The sequence below is a fragment of the Bos grunniens genome, chromosome 8 (assembly GCF_055505025.1).
Source record: "Bos grunniens cultivar Pamir isolate PY7600 chromosome 8, Bosgru_T2T1.0, whole genome shotgun sequence".
In the NCBI taxonomy this organism is placed as follows: Eukaryota; Metazoa; Chordata; class Mammalia; order Artiodactyla; family Bovidae; genus Bos; species Bos grunniens.
This window is the reverse complement of record NC_141172.1, coordinates 95,767,706-95,784,758: the sequence shown is the minus strand read 5'-3', so window position 1 is coordinate 95,784,758 and position 17,053 is coordinate 95,767,706. Positions and strand designations below refer to the sequence as shown.

The following is a 17,053-nucleotide window of genomic DNA, read 5'->3' as shown; positions in this document are numbered from 1 at the left end:
TCAGTACATGTTTTGTCTTTTACTACCCAGGCAACCTTAGACAAGTTACTTTACCTATCTGCACGTCAATTCCATCCTCTTTTAAATAGATACAATGATAGTAATAATATAATAGAGATGTCATGAAAAACATTCTAAATAGTATATGAAAAGTGCTTTGTGCATGGCAGAAATAATATCTGAAATATGATCTGTTCTGTAAATGTTACCTGCAACTAAAAGAAAAATTATAAATGCAATGTCTTCTTCTAAATACAACAAAAGCAGCTTTTTTATATGACCTTTTCCATTCTGCCCATATATTGACATATTAAAATAATTAAATCTAAATAACATCTTATTGTTTTCTCATATTTCCACAAAGATTTCATATATTTTAAAATGCATGCATCACATGTTCATTGAACATGTATGCCATAATCTAGTTAAACGTTACCCTATATGTTGAATATTTAAAAAAAGCTTAACATTTTTTTTTTTGCATAATCCCCTTAATGAAAGTAGCTATTTTTTCTTTGGATTGGTTCCTTGGGAAGCATTTTCAGATGTGAAATGACATGGCCACTGATGTTTGTTAAGAAGTATTCTCAAATTACCTTTTTGAAAATGTTATATAATTTTATCTTTCCATCGACAATCTGAGTCACCATCTCAATCCTTGCCAGTACCACTTAATTATATTAATGTTTTGGTAATTTGAAAAAGCGGTAGGGTATGGGTTTAAACACAGCTGCTTAACCTGGTTTCTCTCCTGGCCAGAGAACTGGGAAGGAGTCTCTGACATAAACTCAGTGCCAAGACAGAATTTTTACATGCCCCTACATGTGCTAAGGCAGGCACTCACCAAGAACTGGTAAGAGGATAGGTTGGTTCATTTGTCCCCGAGGGCTGCTACAGAAAATGCTTATGTCCCCCCAGAATCCGTATGTTGAAACCTAATGTGTGATGGTATTTTGAGATAGAGATCTTTGAGGCAGTTAGGGCATGAGGGTGGAGCCCTCACGAAAGGCACGTGTGCCCTTATAAGAGAGGCCCTTGTCCCTTTCTGCCAAGTCAGGAAAGACAGCCAGTCATCTGTGGAGCACAAAGTGGGCCCTCACCACACACCAGACCTGCCGGTGCCTTGATCTGGAACACCCCAGGCTCCAGAACTGTGAGAAATAAATGTTGTATTGTTTATAAGCTATAGTAACTTGTTCCATCAGTCCAAATGGTGTAAGACAAGGGAAGTTTGGAAAATCGCATCAAGAACTGTAAAGATGATTTCTGCCTTTTGGTTGGGAATCGGTTTTCTAGGAATCTAATTTAATTTTTATCGTATTAAAATTTTGAAGAACTCAAGTGTCCAGCAGAAAGACAATTATTAATGAGTTGTAGTACAGACATACAATAGACTACCAGAAAGTCATATGTCATGCTTAAGAAGAACATTTTAACAACATGGTAAGTGGGGGAGGGGAAAGAATAACATCACATCCTAGATGCAATATGATCTCCATTATGAAGGAAAAGAGTGCAAAGGAAACGTCTGGAAAGCGATGTGCCTAAATAGTAATAATAGGCTTCTGCTGAGTGGTAAGCTTATGATTTATATTTGTCCTGTCTTTTAATGTTTTCTAAGTTATTCAAAACATGGGTCTACTACGTCAACCATCAGACGTTAAACAAAGAGAGAGAGAGAAAGAGAAAGAAAAGGCTCTTGGTATAAAACTACAACGTGCTCATATAGAATCTGAGGCATGTAACCTCAGGCTCAACCTAAAGTCAGCACTGCGTCCCCCATCAGCCTCTATCCCACTGGATTAACCACAATATAGAAAAGGCAGAGGAACCAGAGATCAAATTGCTGACATCTGTTGGATCATAGAAAAAGCAAGAGAGTTTAGGAAAAACATCTACCTCTGCTTCATTGACTATGCCAAAGCCTTTGACTGTGTGGATCACAACAAACTGGAAAATTCTTCAAGAGGTGGGAATACCAGACGACCTTATCTGCCCCCTGAGAAATCTGTATGCAGGTCAGGAAGCAACAGTTAGAACTAGACATGGACCAATGGACCGGTTCAAAATTGAGAAAGGAGTGTGTCAAGGCTGTATATTGTCACCCTGCTTATTTAACTTGTATGCAGAGTACATCATGTGGAATGCTGGGCTGCATTAAGCACAAGCTGGAATCAAAGTTGCTGGGAGAAATATCAATAACCTCAGATATGCAGATGACACCACCCTTATGACAGAAAGCAAAGAGGATCTAAAGAGCCTCTTGATGAAAGTGAAAGAGAGTGAAAAAGTTGGCTTAAAACATGGCAAATAGATGGGGAAACAATGGAAACAGTGATAGACTTTATTTTCTTGGGCTCCAAAATCACTGCAGATGGTGACTGTAGCCATTAAATTAAAAGACGCTTGCTCCTTGGAAGAAAAGTTATGACCAACCTAGACAGCATAAAGAGGAGGGTTCAGGATGGGGAACACGTGTATACCTGTGGCGGATTCATGTTGATATATGGCAAGACCAATACAATATTGTAAAGTTAAAAAATAAAATTAAATTAAAAAAAAAAAAAGCAGAGACATTACTTTGTCAACAAAGATCCATCTAGTCAAAGCTATGGTTTTTCCAGTAGTCATATATGGATGTGAGAGATGGACTATAAAGAAAGCTGAGCGCCAAATAATTGATGATTTTGAACTGTGGTGTTGGAAAAGACTCTTCAGAGTCCCTTGGACTGCAAGGAGATCAAACCAGTCAAACCTGAAGGAGATCAACCGTGAGTATTCATTGGAAGGACTGATGCTGAAATTCCAATACTTTGGCCACCTGATGTGAAGAACTAACTCACTAGAAAAGACCCTGATGCTGGGAAAGACTGAAGGCAGGAGAAGAAGGGGATGGCATCACTGACTCAATGGACATGAGTTTGAGCAAGCTTCGGGAGTTGGTGATGGACAGGGAAGCCTGGCGTGCTGCAGTCCATGGGGTTGCAAAAAGTCGGACACAACTGAGCGACTGGACTGAATCGATTAACCACAGGCATTTTCAGCTTCCCACTTGACATCAGTCTTTTTAGGAACGTGGGTGCTGTATTCCTCATTTGTAGATTCCACCCCCTACTCCATGTAGTGCCTAATACAAAAGTAGTGATTACTTTTCATTCATTTCTTCATTTAGTCGATCATTTAAGAAACAGCACACGGTGTCCCAGACACTGTGCTATACTCTGGGGACAAATGTAAACAAAGGTAGTATTTTCATCTTCAAGTTGCCTGAGTAAAACCTAAAGGTGTTACTAAGAATTTATAGTTTCAGGAATGAGACAGTAACAAAGGGAACTTTTTCAGCCATACCATTAAGTTACTTGGGTTTCCACCCCCTAACCCCCATTGTTCTCTGCTATTAGAAGGTCTCCCAAACTCAGCTTTAATGACCACCCTTCCTGACGCTGTGGCCTGGCCACTCGTGCAGGCCACCGCTGCATCCTCTGACCATCTTCCTTTCCCATAGCCACTGCCTGGCCCACACTTTGGAGCTTAGCTTCTCCAACACGCCAAGACTGCCGTGGCCCCACCAGACGTTGCTTCTCACTCTTGGGTCTCTGTTTGTTCTTTTCTTTTTCTCCCACAAGCTGAGAAAAACCTGAGATCCTAGAAGTTGGTGGAGGTATTCTCCCCTGCCTCTGGGGTTAGAGCCATCACCCTGAATTCCAATACCTCTTCAGAAATGCAGGATTTTTTCACAAAGTTCTATCCCACCAGCCAGCCTGGGATTTTCCCTCATTTCTTCCATCTGTCCTCTGCTGGAGCTTTTTTTCCCCCTCTGCCTGTCCCTTCTTCCCTCAAAACAGGCTTACTGATGGGGTGCCCATTTCTATTTCTCCCTGTTCACATTTTACTCCCAGGAAAGTCACCTCCATTGTAGGTGGTGGAACTGATGAGGCTCGAGGGTGGAAAAGAACTGGCAGCACCAAGCCCGTAAAGAGAAGGGTCCTCGTAGTAACTTCTTTTGATTAGCTTATTTCCATCTGCCTGTTCTCTTTGATTTGAAAGATTAAATCCTCACAAACGTTGCTCATCCGTAAATTTAGACTTTCAGTTACACCAACAGGAAAATTTAAAAAATATTGCCTCATCTGTTCCAATTTGAGTTCTTTGTCTTTCCCCTTGCTTTTTCTGTTTCATAGACTCATATGATTTCTGGACGGAAAAGAGCTTCATGGTCATCCAGAAAAATGCCTCATTAGATCATTAAAGTTCCTCTGCAACATCGCATCGAGTGGTCCTTCAGTCTGTGCTTGCACACCCCCAGGAATGGGGACCTCATCCCCTTACTGGGCAGCCTATTCCATCTTTATACAGCTCTGTAAGTGAAATTGTTTTAATTCCTAGTGAGGGGGTAAAAAATGATTTTCCTGATTCTTTCTTCCCTTGGCCCTAATTCAAGCTCTTGCTATGAGACCGAACAAATCTAACTTCCCATTCACATGGAAAGCCTTCCACCGCTTTCACCCTTTTGATTTGTGCTAGCCTCAATTCTACTGTGAACTCTCATTAGAACATTAAAGAAAAATACACGTAATTTAATTTTCTTAACACTGTCTAGGAGATTCAAGAAATACACCCTGATGAAGTAATTTATTCATTCATTTTGTTCATATAGCAAACATCCACCAACTTCTGATTTTTCCAAATCTAGTGCAAAGATCTGGCAACATGTAGATGGTGAGGTTCCCTCCTTGCACTCGAGAAGTTCACAGGCTAGTTCAGTGGTTAAAAGCAAGTATTCCAGTGTTCTTAGATAGCTTGGTTCAAACTCTTGCTTTCTCTCGTGTGACCTTGGATGAGTCACTAGGTCTTAACTTTGTCGAATGTGAAATAAATACTGATAGTTCCTTCTGTCAGTAGGGTTGTTGTGAGAATCATGAGATGACCCACATAAAGCTCATTAAAGGGTCAGTGAATGTTGGCTGTCACTATTATGAAGAGTCATGTGGGAAAGAGATGAAGTCAGTTTCGGTATGCTTGGTAGATTTGGCAAAACCAGAATGTGCTACAATGGCACAGACATAACCAAGACTTTGAAAGTATAGAAGAACAGGTGACTTTTTGCTAAGTTTGGAGAGATGTGGGAAGGTGGGTGAAGTTGGAGAGAGAGATTCCAGGCAGAAAGATCAGGTCATGCAAATATACAAATCTGTGAGATCCAAAGGGGTGTCCAGGGAGCTATAAACCATCCAGAAAGGCTGGAGTACATCTGTATTGGGGCAAAGGTTGATTCCAGGGAGTTTCCAGGGATCATAAAACAGAAAACCTTGTAAGCCAGGCTAAGGAGAACAAACCTTGTCCTATAGGACCCGAGGAGCCAATGAAGGATTTCACGTGAAAAGACTGTATCTCTGCATTGGTATCACTCTGGTAGAGGGTGAACGGGAGAGAGGGAGGCCTAGAGGAATAATAAATTCCTCAGTAGGTGGGTTAAGCTCATGCTTAGGGTGCTAATAATGCAGGGGTGAATGAGCCTGTGTTTGCTACATGATTTATCCAGAATCTTGCAAGCAGTGAAATACAGAGACAAGCTCTTTTAATATCAGCATATGCACAAGCTTTGGTTTTACTGTTTGGTGTTATTGTTTTTGATTTACAGATAGCAGCAAAGGGATTATGGTGCACAGAGCCCTTAAAAATTGCCTTAGAATAGGTGAGAAATAATAAAGGCTGAAGTCAAGGCAATAGCATGAGAGACAAAGAAAAAGAGAAAGTTTCAAGGCAACAACAGAGTGGAATTCTTTTCCCAAACAGGGCAGAGTAGGGACTATGGTTTCTTTCAGCCCAAAGTCTCTCACTGAAAGTGACAGAGCATGGCAATATAGCTGCTTTCAACAAATTAACTTCCAGTGTCATGAATATATTATAAATGCAACTTTATCATTTTCCAGAAAATAGTTGTTCAAGATATTCTCTAAATCTTTACTCATTTTTGTTCACTTATTAAATGTTACAAAGATTAACCATCAACTGAGAAGTGTGTTCTTGGATATGCAGACATAAACAAGAAAGATGTAATCACCTAATCTTAAGTTTACAGCCCAGCAGTGTGGGTAGATATTGAGTAAAAAACCAAAATTCATCATTTAAGTACACTTATGATAGAAACTACTTTCTTTTACAGCCAACTCTTCCAAAATAATGGTAACGTGGTATTTAGACATACTCACCTCCCAACCACTCTTCAATCCATTCTGTCTGGCTTTCTCCTTTTGAATTGCCTTTGAGAAGGTGATTAATAACCACCTTGTTGCAAATCCAATGGACAGTCTTCATCCAGCACCTCATTTGAAATCTCAGCAGCATTCTATGCTCCTACCTCGCTGAAACTGTCCTTAGTCTCTGGAACATTATAATCTTCTCTTTTATCCTCTTGTTTTTGTTTCTGTCTCCTCTGCTGAACTGTTCTTCACCTTGGAGTTCTTTAGAACTTTTCTCATCTTCTCCTATCTTTCCCTCTGGTGAATTCATCCATTCCAATATTTGCTCCAAATTTTAAGATTCCTAGACTTACTTTTCCCATCTCTTGTGAACTGCAGATTCATATAACCTAATTGATCACCTAATACCTCCACTCGATGCCTCATGAGCATCTCAAAAGGATATGTCCAAATCTTTATTCTTGGACTGCTGACTCCTCTGGTCCCAGATAGTGTCCTCTCCTGGTGTTATTACTCTCATTGAATGGCATAACCCAAATGCAAAACAGAAACACAGGTATCAAGCCTTGACATCTCCTTTTTCTCCTCTTCATTTTCCCTTGCTGCATCCAAGTCGAGGCTAGCCTTGTCTTTGTCCTGAACTACTGGGAGAAGTACCTGATTTCTCTCTCCTGAGTTATGACTACTCACTTCCAAACAATTTTCTTCATAGCGACCAGATATTTAAAACACACACACACATACACACCTCTAATCATGCCAGTTCCTATTTAAAACTCATCAGTGATTTTTCTTGCCCTGAGGATCTAATCTAAATCCAACATGACCTTCCAGGCCCAGCATGATCTGAGACCTGACTAACTAGCTCTGATCTCTTTTGGGGACACTCTTATCTCCATGTTCCAATCAAAGAAATCTTTTAGGTCCTCAAACATTCTCCTTTGCTCTTGTCTGTGCTCTTTGTAATTCTTGGACTACTCCCTTTTCTTTGCCAGTTAATGTCTATTATCCAAGATAACGTCCAATTCCTCATGTATTTATTGTCTCTTCCCTCCCACTAACATGTAAGGTCCACGCGGCAGGGACTTAGATTGTTTACTTACTGTTATGTACTCAGCATTTAGGAGAGTCGCCAGCACATATTATTTAGTCAATGAATATTTATTTAATGATTAATTAGCTAATCATCAGAGTGCTGATTCGGTTAGTCTCGTTTATTGCTTTGTCGACTCTTGTTGTGCCTGCCTTCTTCTCTGCAGCATCGATCACGGCCATAATTCTACATTTACTTAGGATGACAGTTGTGGTTATGACTGAGGAAGATGCTGAAGGATGAATGAGGTGTCAAGTCATTTGACCACTTCTAGCTCTTAATTATCTACTGAGAAGAGAAAATAGGAAGAAGAGGGAGGATGAATCCTGTTTTAGGTTTGCTTGGGCTGTAGACTTCAAAGTCTAGGCAATTCAGGATTTGAGAAGCAATGGGTATTTAGTCACTGAGAGGTGCCAAAGGACAGAGGAATGAGCACTTGGGTGGGAAAAGGGGATTCGGACTGCAGTGTTAAAGGTTAGTGTTAGCTGTATGATATCTGCCTTTCTGTGTCACAGTAGCTCCTTCTGTAAAATTAAAATAACACCTTGCCAAGTGTATTAGTCAGGGTTCTCCAGAGAAACAGATCCAATAGGATATCCTACTTATTTATACTAGAGTCATTAGAAGGCATTGGTTCCTTGTGGTTACGGAGGCAAAGACTCTCTTGTCTACAAGCTAGAGACTCAGGAGAGGTATTGATCCATTTCAAAAGTAGAGAGCTGGAGAGACACTGGTGAATCTGAAGACCTGAGAGGCAGAAGTGCTGAAGGCAAGAGAAGACTTTTGACCCAGCTTACGCAGCTGTGCAGAAAAAGAACTCAACCTTCCTCCACCTCTTTGTTCTACTGAGCCCCTCAGTGGTTTGGATGATGCCTGCCTACATGGGAGAGGGTCATCTGCTTTTCCCAGGCCACCAATTCAGATGCTCATATCTTCCACAAACACTCTCGCAGACTTCCCCAGAAATCATGCTTAGCCAGCTCTCTCTGGAGCCCCTGATCTAGTCAAGTTGATACATAAAATTAGTCATCCCATCAAGGTTGTAAATAGAATCCTGGAATGTATCTCATTTGAAGACACATTTCCATCTCCCATCCATCTATCCGTCCTTTTCACCTGATATTTTTGCAACAGTCAGCATGTGCAGCACTGTGCCAGAAATTGTGCTTAGTATGAGAGAGTCACAGATACATACAGTCAAGTACTGACTTTGAGGAGCTTGCAGTTTATAGAAGGATTTGTTTAAACAGGTAGTTTAGAATTCAAAGGTCTAAGGAGGAGGCAGATGTATGGGTACCACTGTGAGACTAGTGTAGTCAGAGAAGGTTTCTGAAGGAAATAAGAACTGAGCCGAGTCTTAAAAAGATGGAAGGGTGGATGTTACCTGGGTGGGAAGACTGAGAAATACAATATAGACTTGTGGGAGGGTGGGGGAGGGGTTCAGGGAGGGGCAGGGTGGAGGGAGGCAATGTGAGCAGGAGGATATGTGTGGGAACTGCAAACAGCCCGCTGTGACTGGACCAGGAAGGGTGATGTGAGGGAGACTAAAGCTGGGGAAAGGAGCTGAGGCCAGGTCACAGCACGTCTTGGGCAGCTTGGGCTTCATCCTCTAGATGACTGGGGGACACTGAAGGTGAGAAAGGGAGGGTGATGTGGTCAGACTTATGTTTTGGAAATGCCACTTTGGTAGCTGCATGGTATCTGGAACGCATATGGTCAAGACAAAGGGGAAGATGAGGACCCTGCTCTTGACTCTACCTACCCTTAGCCATCATTTCCTAGTGTGCATCTGCTCATATATACAGAATCATATACTCTGCGATGTAAGAAGGGGCCTTAGAGAGTATTTTCCAACTCTGATTCAAATCTACAATCCCCCTGCTCCAAGGTTCCTGTGCACATGTACACAGACTGGCCCATTATTGTGCTGCACACAGACAGCTCCCCGGGCATGCAGACACTGGCAATTGCCCGTGGTTTCATTTCCCCAGGTACCAGGCGTAATGCAGCCACTGCCTGACAGATCTAATCACAGGCAGGGTCTCTTTCACAGTCACCCCAGAGTGAAAGCTCAGCGTGTTCCCAAGGAAATGACTGAAACATACAAATCAATTGCCCTTTTCTTCTCTTCTTTCCTGACCCTATTTTGAATGCAAGTATGAGGTTTGATAACAGTAGCAGGAGACGAGGTGGATTTCACATGGCCAGGATCTCATCAAAAGGAAAAAAGTCTGCACAGAGCAAGACTCAGCCTTGCATCAACCTTGAAGATTGCCATGCCTCTCCTGAGAATAGCCGGGAACCCAATCACACTCCGTGTCAGAATGGGGAAAACATCTGGCACTCGCTCCTCACTGCCTTTCAGTGGGGCTTCATCATCACTAAACTGCTGCTTGCTGTTCCCAGCCCGCCCATGCTCCTAAATTACCAGCCTCTGGGCCTCTGTTTATGCTTTTCCCCACCTGGGACACTTTATACCAATGCCACACATTGAATTTCAGTGTATCCTTCCAGCCCAGCCCCAAATTCTTTTTATCTATGAAGTTTTCCTTGGATGATCTCTTCTAAAATATCCCTATCACTCCAAATGTATCTTTAACATGGTACTCGGTTTGCCTTGCATTGTGATTTTTTTAAATATAAATTCATTTCTTTTTATACTCTTGTCTGGTCTCTTCTACACTGAGAGCTCCTTGAGGGCAGGGTCAGCCTTTATACAGCCTGTAGCATGCCCTGGGGCTTGGCATATGGAAGGCACTGGATAAACGTTTGTTAATTACAAAGATGAAGCAGAACTGGAACTCATAGATATAAGTGACCTAATTTGGGGCCTTTAGGGATAAAATTTAATCATGAAAAGAACTTTAGGAAGATCTACTTGTTCCAGAAAGAGGCTAGCTAGAGACTATATTGGGGACTTCCTGTTTTCTTGCCAGGAAGCAAAATGTGTTTCCAAGAAAGGGTCAGTGTTAGTTGTGCAGTCGTATCCGACTCTGCGGCCCCACGGACTGTAGCCCGCCAGGCTCCACTGTCCATGGGATTCTCCAAGCAAGAGTACTGGAGGGGGTTTCCTCCCTTCCCCAGGGGGTCTTCCAAACCCAGGGATTGAATCCAGGTCTCCTGCATTGCAGGCAGATTCTCTATTGTCTGAGCTACAAGGGGTGGTCCCAAAGCTAAGCATCCCTGCATGTTAGGTCAAACAGCATCTCGCAGAGGTTAGGATAAGATGTGTCTGCCTAGAATCTTGAATTCTATGTTAATAACCACATAGCCATGGGAAATTTACCTCACTCCATCTATAAAGCAGGAAGAATTGTTTCTACCTCAGAAGAAAGATCACAAGCAGATGTGCAAAGTGCCTTGCACAATGACCACCATATTGCGACCTTTTAAACAAATATTAATTTCCTTCTATTTCACTTTTCCTCTTCCTCCTCTGCTATGCTTAGAACCCAATTCCTATTTCAGATGCAGATGTTGACTAAAGAAAGCATGTTATACTTCCATTTCCTGAATTCCCCATTACCTGGAAATGGGTCTGGGTTGCCATGTTCGTACCTGGTGAATCCATCTCTGGCCTCAACTATAGAAAGTGGGAATTCTTTGCCATTTCAGTTCCTTGCCAATAGAAATTTGGAACTGGAGCCTGGAAACAGTGAGTCAGTTGACTAGGAGTAGCTTGGACTCCATCCAATTACATGGAGTCAGGTTAGAAAAAGTTTTTGTGGTTGACCAAAGCCACTTATGATCTGAACTGTTAAAGCTCCTTTGTCCCCTTTGTATATTTCATATTCTGATTCTGAACTCCAGCTCTCATGAGTTCTCACCTGGACAATTGACCACATCAGTTGAATATGTGTCTCAGTTTTTACCCTGCCTCTCTCCGTCAGCTTTTGTGCAGCACCAGTGAGTGAGTGTTCTCAAATCAAATCTTGTAAGACTTCTCTCTGATCTGTACTCCTTCAGTGAGTCTAATTTGCTATGACATTCTTTTTTTAAAAAATTAATTTTTATTGGCATATAGTTGATTTAAATGTTGTGTTAGTTTTGTTGTACAGCAAAGTGAATCAGTTATACATATATCCACTCTTTCTTAGATTCTTTCCCCATATCGTTCATTCAAGAGTACTGAATAGAATTCCCTGTGTTATGTAGCAGGTTCTTATTAGTTACGTATTATATACATAGTGGTGTGTACATGTCAATCTCAATCTCCCAATTTATCCCTCCACGCCCTTCTTCCTTGGTAACCAGAAATCTGTTTCCTACATCTGTTACTCTATTTTGGAAAAAAGTTCACTTGTACCATTTTTTTAGATCCCACAAAGAAGCAATACCACATGATATTTGTCTTTCTCTGTCAGACTTACTTCACTCACTATGATAATCTCTAGGGCATTCTAGAAATACCTGCCTCCTGAGAAATCTGTAGGCAGGTCAAGAAGCAACAGTTAGAACTGGACATGGAACAACAGACTGGTTCCAAATCAGGAAAGGAGTACGTCAAGGCTGTATACTGTCACCATGCTTATTTAACCTGTATGCCGAGTACATCACATGAAATGCTGGGCTGGATGAAGCACAAGCTGGAATCAAGATTGACAGGAGAAATATCAATTACCTCAGATATGCAGATAACACCACCATTATGACAGAAAGTGAAGAACTAAAGAGCCTCTTGATGAAAGTGAAAGAGGAGAGTGAAAAAGTTGGTTGGCTTAAAACTCAACATTCAGAAAACTAAGCTCATGGCATCCAGTCCCATTAGTTCAGTTGCTCAGTCGTGTCCGACCCTTTGCGACCACATGGACTGCGGCACGCCAGGCCTCCCTGTCCATCACCAACTCCCGGAGTTTACTCAAACTCATGTCCATTGAGTGGGTAATGCCATCCAGCCATCTCATCTTTTGTTGTCCCCTTCTCTTCTCGCCTTCAATCTTTCCCAGCATCAGGGTCTTTTCAAATGAGTCAGTTCTTCACATCAGGTGGTCAAAGTATTGGAGTTTCAGCTTCATCATCAGTCCTTCCAATGAATATTCAGGACTGATTTCCTTTAGGATGGATTGGTTAGATCTTGCTGTCCAAGGGACTCCCAAGAGTTTTCTCCAACACCACAGTTCAAAAGCATCAATTCTTCGACGCTCAGCTTTCTTGATCACTTCATGGAAAATAGATGAGGAAACAATGGCAACAGTGAGAGACTTTATTTCCTTCGGCTCCAAAATCACTGCAGATGGTGACTGCAGCCATGAAATTAAAAGACGCTTGCTCCTTGGAAGAAAAGCTATGACAAGTTAGAAAGCATATTAAAAAGCAGAGACATTACTTTGCCCACAAAGGTCTGTCTAGTCAAAGCTATGGTTTTTCCAGTAGTCATGTATGGATGTGAGACTTGGACTATAAAGAAAGCTGAGCACCAAAGAATTGATGCTTTTGAACTGTGGTATTGGAAAAGACTCTTGAGAGTCCCTTGGACTGAAAGCAGATCAAACCAGTCCATCCTAAAGGAAATCAGTCCTGAATATTCATTGGAAGGACTGATGCTGAAGCTGAAGCTCCAATACTTTGGCCACCTGACGTGAAGAACTGACTCATTGGAAAAGACCCTGATGCTGGGAAAGATTGAAGTCAGGAGAAGAAGGAGATGACAGAGGATGAGATGGTTCAATGGCATGACCGACTCGATGGGACATGAGTCTGAGCAAGCTCCAGGAGTTGGTGATGAACAGGATCGCTTGGCATGCTGCAGTCCATGGGGTCGCAAAGAGTCTGACATGACTGAGCAACTGAACTGAACTGAGGCCCATCCATCTTGCTATAAATGGCATTATTTCATTCTTTGTTATGGCTGATTAATATTCCATTGTGTATATGTACCACATCTTCTTCATCCTTTCATCTGTTGAGCAATTTAGATTGCTTCCATGTCCTGGCTATTGTAAATAGTGAGTGCTGCGATGGACATTGGAGTGAGTCTATGGCATTCTTTTCAACTTTTCCAGAGAGATACTCACAAGGATTGAAGCAGATAAAATACAACCATGTGGTGCAAGATCAGAGATGGAAGGGATGGAGGGAAGGGACCCATCTGAATAGTCCACTTGTCCATTTCTTTCACTATCTCAGGGTGTATTAAGATTCTCCAGAGAAACAGAATATATAGAGAGTAGGGGAGAGAGAAAAATAGTCATTGATTATATGAGAAGTTCTATAATCTGCCACCTCTAACCTGGAGGCCCAGGAAAGTCAGTGATGTATTTTCAGTCCAAGCCCCTAGGCCTGAGAACCAGGGGGTCAAAGGGATAATTTCTAGCCCAAGTGAAGGAGAAGACTGATGTCCCAGCTCAGTCAGACAGAGAGCCAGTTTTTCCTTCCCCCACCTTTTTGTTCTAGTCAGACCTCCACAACTTGGATGAGGTCCACTCACATTGAGGAGGACAACTTCCTGTACTCAGTCTACCAATTCAAATGCTAATCTCATCCAGAAACACTGTTTCAGACACACCCATAAAGAATGTTTAGCCAAATATCTAGACACCCATGTCCTGGTCAAGTTGACAGAAAATTCACCATCACCAGGGAAATGATGCCACATTATATTTTCTTTTGCTTTTCACTTTTATTCTTTTTTTTTAGGGAGGAGGTGAGAGGTCTGGGGGTATATGGCAACATATATAGTGGCAGAATTTATTGGAGCACTTGGACAATCCTGGTTTATAACATTATCCTGGCATATTACTGAATAGGGCCAACTTTCATTGTCAAGTAAAAGGACATACTTCCATTACTGCTTTGGGTGATAAAGTATCTGGTCTATCTAGAGAAGCATGACCGGCAGTGTCCTTCATTTTCCTGTTCTGTAACTTTCACAACATGTGAATGGAATAAGAGCCTCAAAAACAAAATTCCCAAATTAATCCTCATCATTCAATTGCCAAACATCAATGAATATTCAATTTTGTTTTTCATTTCTTCATAGAACATTTGAAATACATCCAGAGAACCAAAATTTCTGGACCACTGTTTAATCATGGTGGAAAGCAATGAAATCCCTCACTTTCTTCAGGATCCCAGTCTCTGTTATGTTTCATCCCATCTATGATGAAAAGAGCTGTTTAGTCCTTATTTGAAAATCACACCTCAACTATTTCTTGGGTTAAACAAATACACACATTGCAGAGTAGAGTAAGTTTTCAAAGCCACATCTCATGTCATTTTGGCTTTATCTTAAGAGATGAATATTCACAACACTTTCTTTATTAAATAAGATTTATCTGTTTTCTACTGCACTGAACATACTGAAAATTCAAGAGATGTATTTTTTGGGTGATGCTTTTTCAGAGAATAATACAAAGGTGACTAATGTATTCAAGGATGCACTGTGGTTTTGGTATGAGCCATATTCCCATCTGTTGTTGCTGTTCAGTTGCTCAGTCTTGCCCGACTCTTTGCAACCCCATGGACTGCCAGGCTCCCCTGTCCTCCACTATCTCTCTGAGTTTACTCAGATTCATGTCCATTGAATCAGTGATGCCATCTAATCATCCATTCTCTGCCTCCCACTTCTCCTTTTGCCTTCAATCTTTCCCAGCATCAGGGTCTTTTCCAATGCAGAAATGCTGGCAGGGGTGACATGGTTAGTATTGGGTCCTTTTGTCCGTTAGGCTCACTTCTTTCTACTCAAACCCCTATTCTTCTGTGTAGCCCGCCCTGAATCTCTGCACTGGAACAGGATCAGGGGAATGGAGGGCTTCCCTGATAGTTCAGTTTGTAAAGAATCCGCCTGCAATGTAGGAGACCCTGGTTCGATTCCTGGGTCGGGAAGATCCCCTGGAGAAGGGAAAGGCTACCCACTCCAGTATTCTGGCCTGGAGAATTCCATGGACTGTATAGTCCATGGGGTCACAAAGAGTCAGACACGACTGAGCGACTTTCACTTTCACAGGGGAACTGATGTGAGAGGAGAGCATGCGGAGAGTGGGGACTGGACCCTGCTGGGCATCCCATTAGCCAAAGCCTGCCCTCAGAGCACACTGTGAGGAGTCCCCTCCCCATTCTCCCCCCCAGGAAGGTCTCTGCTCTCCTGAGCCTGGGAGATATTTGGGAGCATATTCTTGGCTCACTCTTCACAAGCGGTGATCAACACTGGATTTCTTCCTCCTATCCTAGTAGAAGGGAGGGAAGATGGGTGTCTTGGGAATGAGCTAGCCGCTTTTTTAAGTTTTATGAGATGACACGAAAGCGCTTGCTCTGAGTAGCAGAAGCCTTGAGTTACCATGCTACTTTGCTTTCAGCATCCTCTATCATCAGGTGTTCTGGGAGCCAGATGTCAGAGCTGAATAGATGGAAAGTTTCCACGAAACAACTGACTATTCTCCGTGGGCAACACAACCCCTATCACTGTAAAGACCTCTTATAAGTTATACTTGATGTTTTAACAGGTCAGGCTTGATTGTCTACATGCTCTAATCCAGATGTTGTAGACTCAGCGAATCCATTCACAAATTGGGGCTGAGCTCAAAGGTAACACAGAATAAGAAATGAGAAAATTTTAGTGAACTGAGAAGGCAATGGCACCCCACTCCAGTACTCATGCCTGGAAAATCCCATGGATGGAGGAGCCTGGTGGGCTGCAGTCCATGGGGTCATGAAGAATCAGACACGACTGAGGGACTTCACTTTCGCTTTTCACTTTCATGCATTGGAGAAGGAAATGGCAACTCACTCCAGCGTTCTTGCCTGAAGAATCCCAGGGATGTGGGAGCCTGGTGGGCTGCCGTCTTTGGGGTCGCACAGGGTCGGACATGACTGAAGCAACTTAGCAGCAGCAGCAGAGCTGAATTTGGGTCCTCTCTTCTGTTAGGACTTTGGGGATTTGAATACAAAAGGCAAACAAGAGTGACTTAAAAGCCTTTGCAATATTCCAAGACTCACATACATCTATTTCAGGCCTAGGCTGGAGAATGAACTGATTGACTTTTTGTACTTTTAATTTGCCTTGGAACTGAATTGAGTCAGGGGACCTCAATTTATGTTCAAACTGTGCTGTGTAACTCTAGATAATTCACTTACCCACTCTGAGCCACAGAGAGTTCTTGTGAGACTCAAATGGGATCATGTCTGTGAAATCCCTTTGTCAAATATTATAAAAGCCAAATACTAGGACTGTTATTATTAAAGTAATTAATGTGTAATATATACATGAAGGAATTTTCATCAGAAACTAGAGGTAGAAAAAGATCAAGTCCCCACATATTCTGGTCAACTTGAATCAAGCTGTAATTTAAATCTACATTGGTAAATAACTAGGGACCATAATATTGAAATATCTTATAATTTAAAAAACAACCATACATGCAATATGACACCCTGTGATACTAGAAGGAGCACAGGACTTAAGAGTTGCAAGTCAACATGATTTCAGGAAACCCCAGGTCTCACAAGAACTGGAAATCCACTCACGTTTTCTGTTCTCCATTGCTCTCCCTAGGACCACCTGATCTCCCATCTCCTCCTCTCCCTGCCTAGCTCCTCCATTCTCCCTTCAGTGGGCAGGCTTTCACTCCCAGGTTTTTCAGTGGTGATACCCGTAACCTTTACTCACAAGTCCCCATAGTATGCAATCTGAAATCTTCTCTACACCACCACTCCTCAACACCATCCAAGTGACATGTACTTGGGACGGACATTCTGATCTTCTCAGCCCAGGTCAGATGGCCACCAGTCCCAAAGTCTGTGGCTCTAGGTGAGAAGTCAT

General features: G+C 42.1%; 1 protein-coding gene and 1 long non-coding RNA gene across 13 annotated transcripts in view; one reads left to right on the top strand and one right to left on the bottom strand.

The window, feature by feature from the left end:
- Nucleotides 1–9,954, top strand: part of LOC147367736 (uncharacterized) — a 117,396-nt gene extending 107,442 nt beyond the window's left edge. For both annotated transcript variants that reach the window (XR_015132031.1, XR_015132032.1), the window contains 2 exons: nt 4,182–4,360; nt 9,454–9,954. This is a non-coding gene — a long non-coding RNA (uncharacterized LOC147367736). The remainder of the gene's footprint in view (nt 1–4,181; nt 4,361–9,453) is intronic.
- LOC147367731 (uncharacterized) overlaps nt 1–17,053 on the bottom strand; it is a 651,563-nt gene that overhangs the window by 61,585 nt on the left and 572,925 nt on the right. The window lies entirely within an intron of this gene.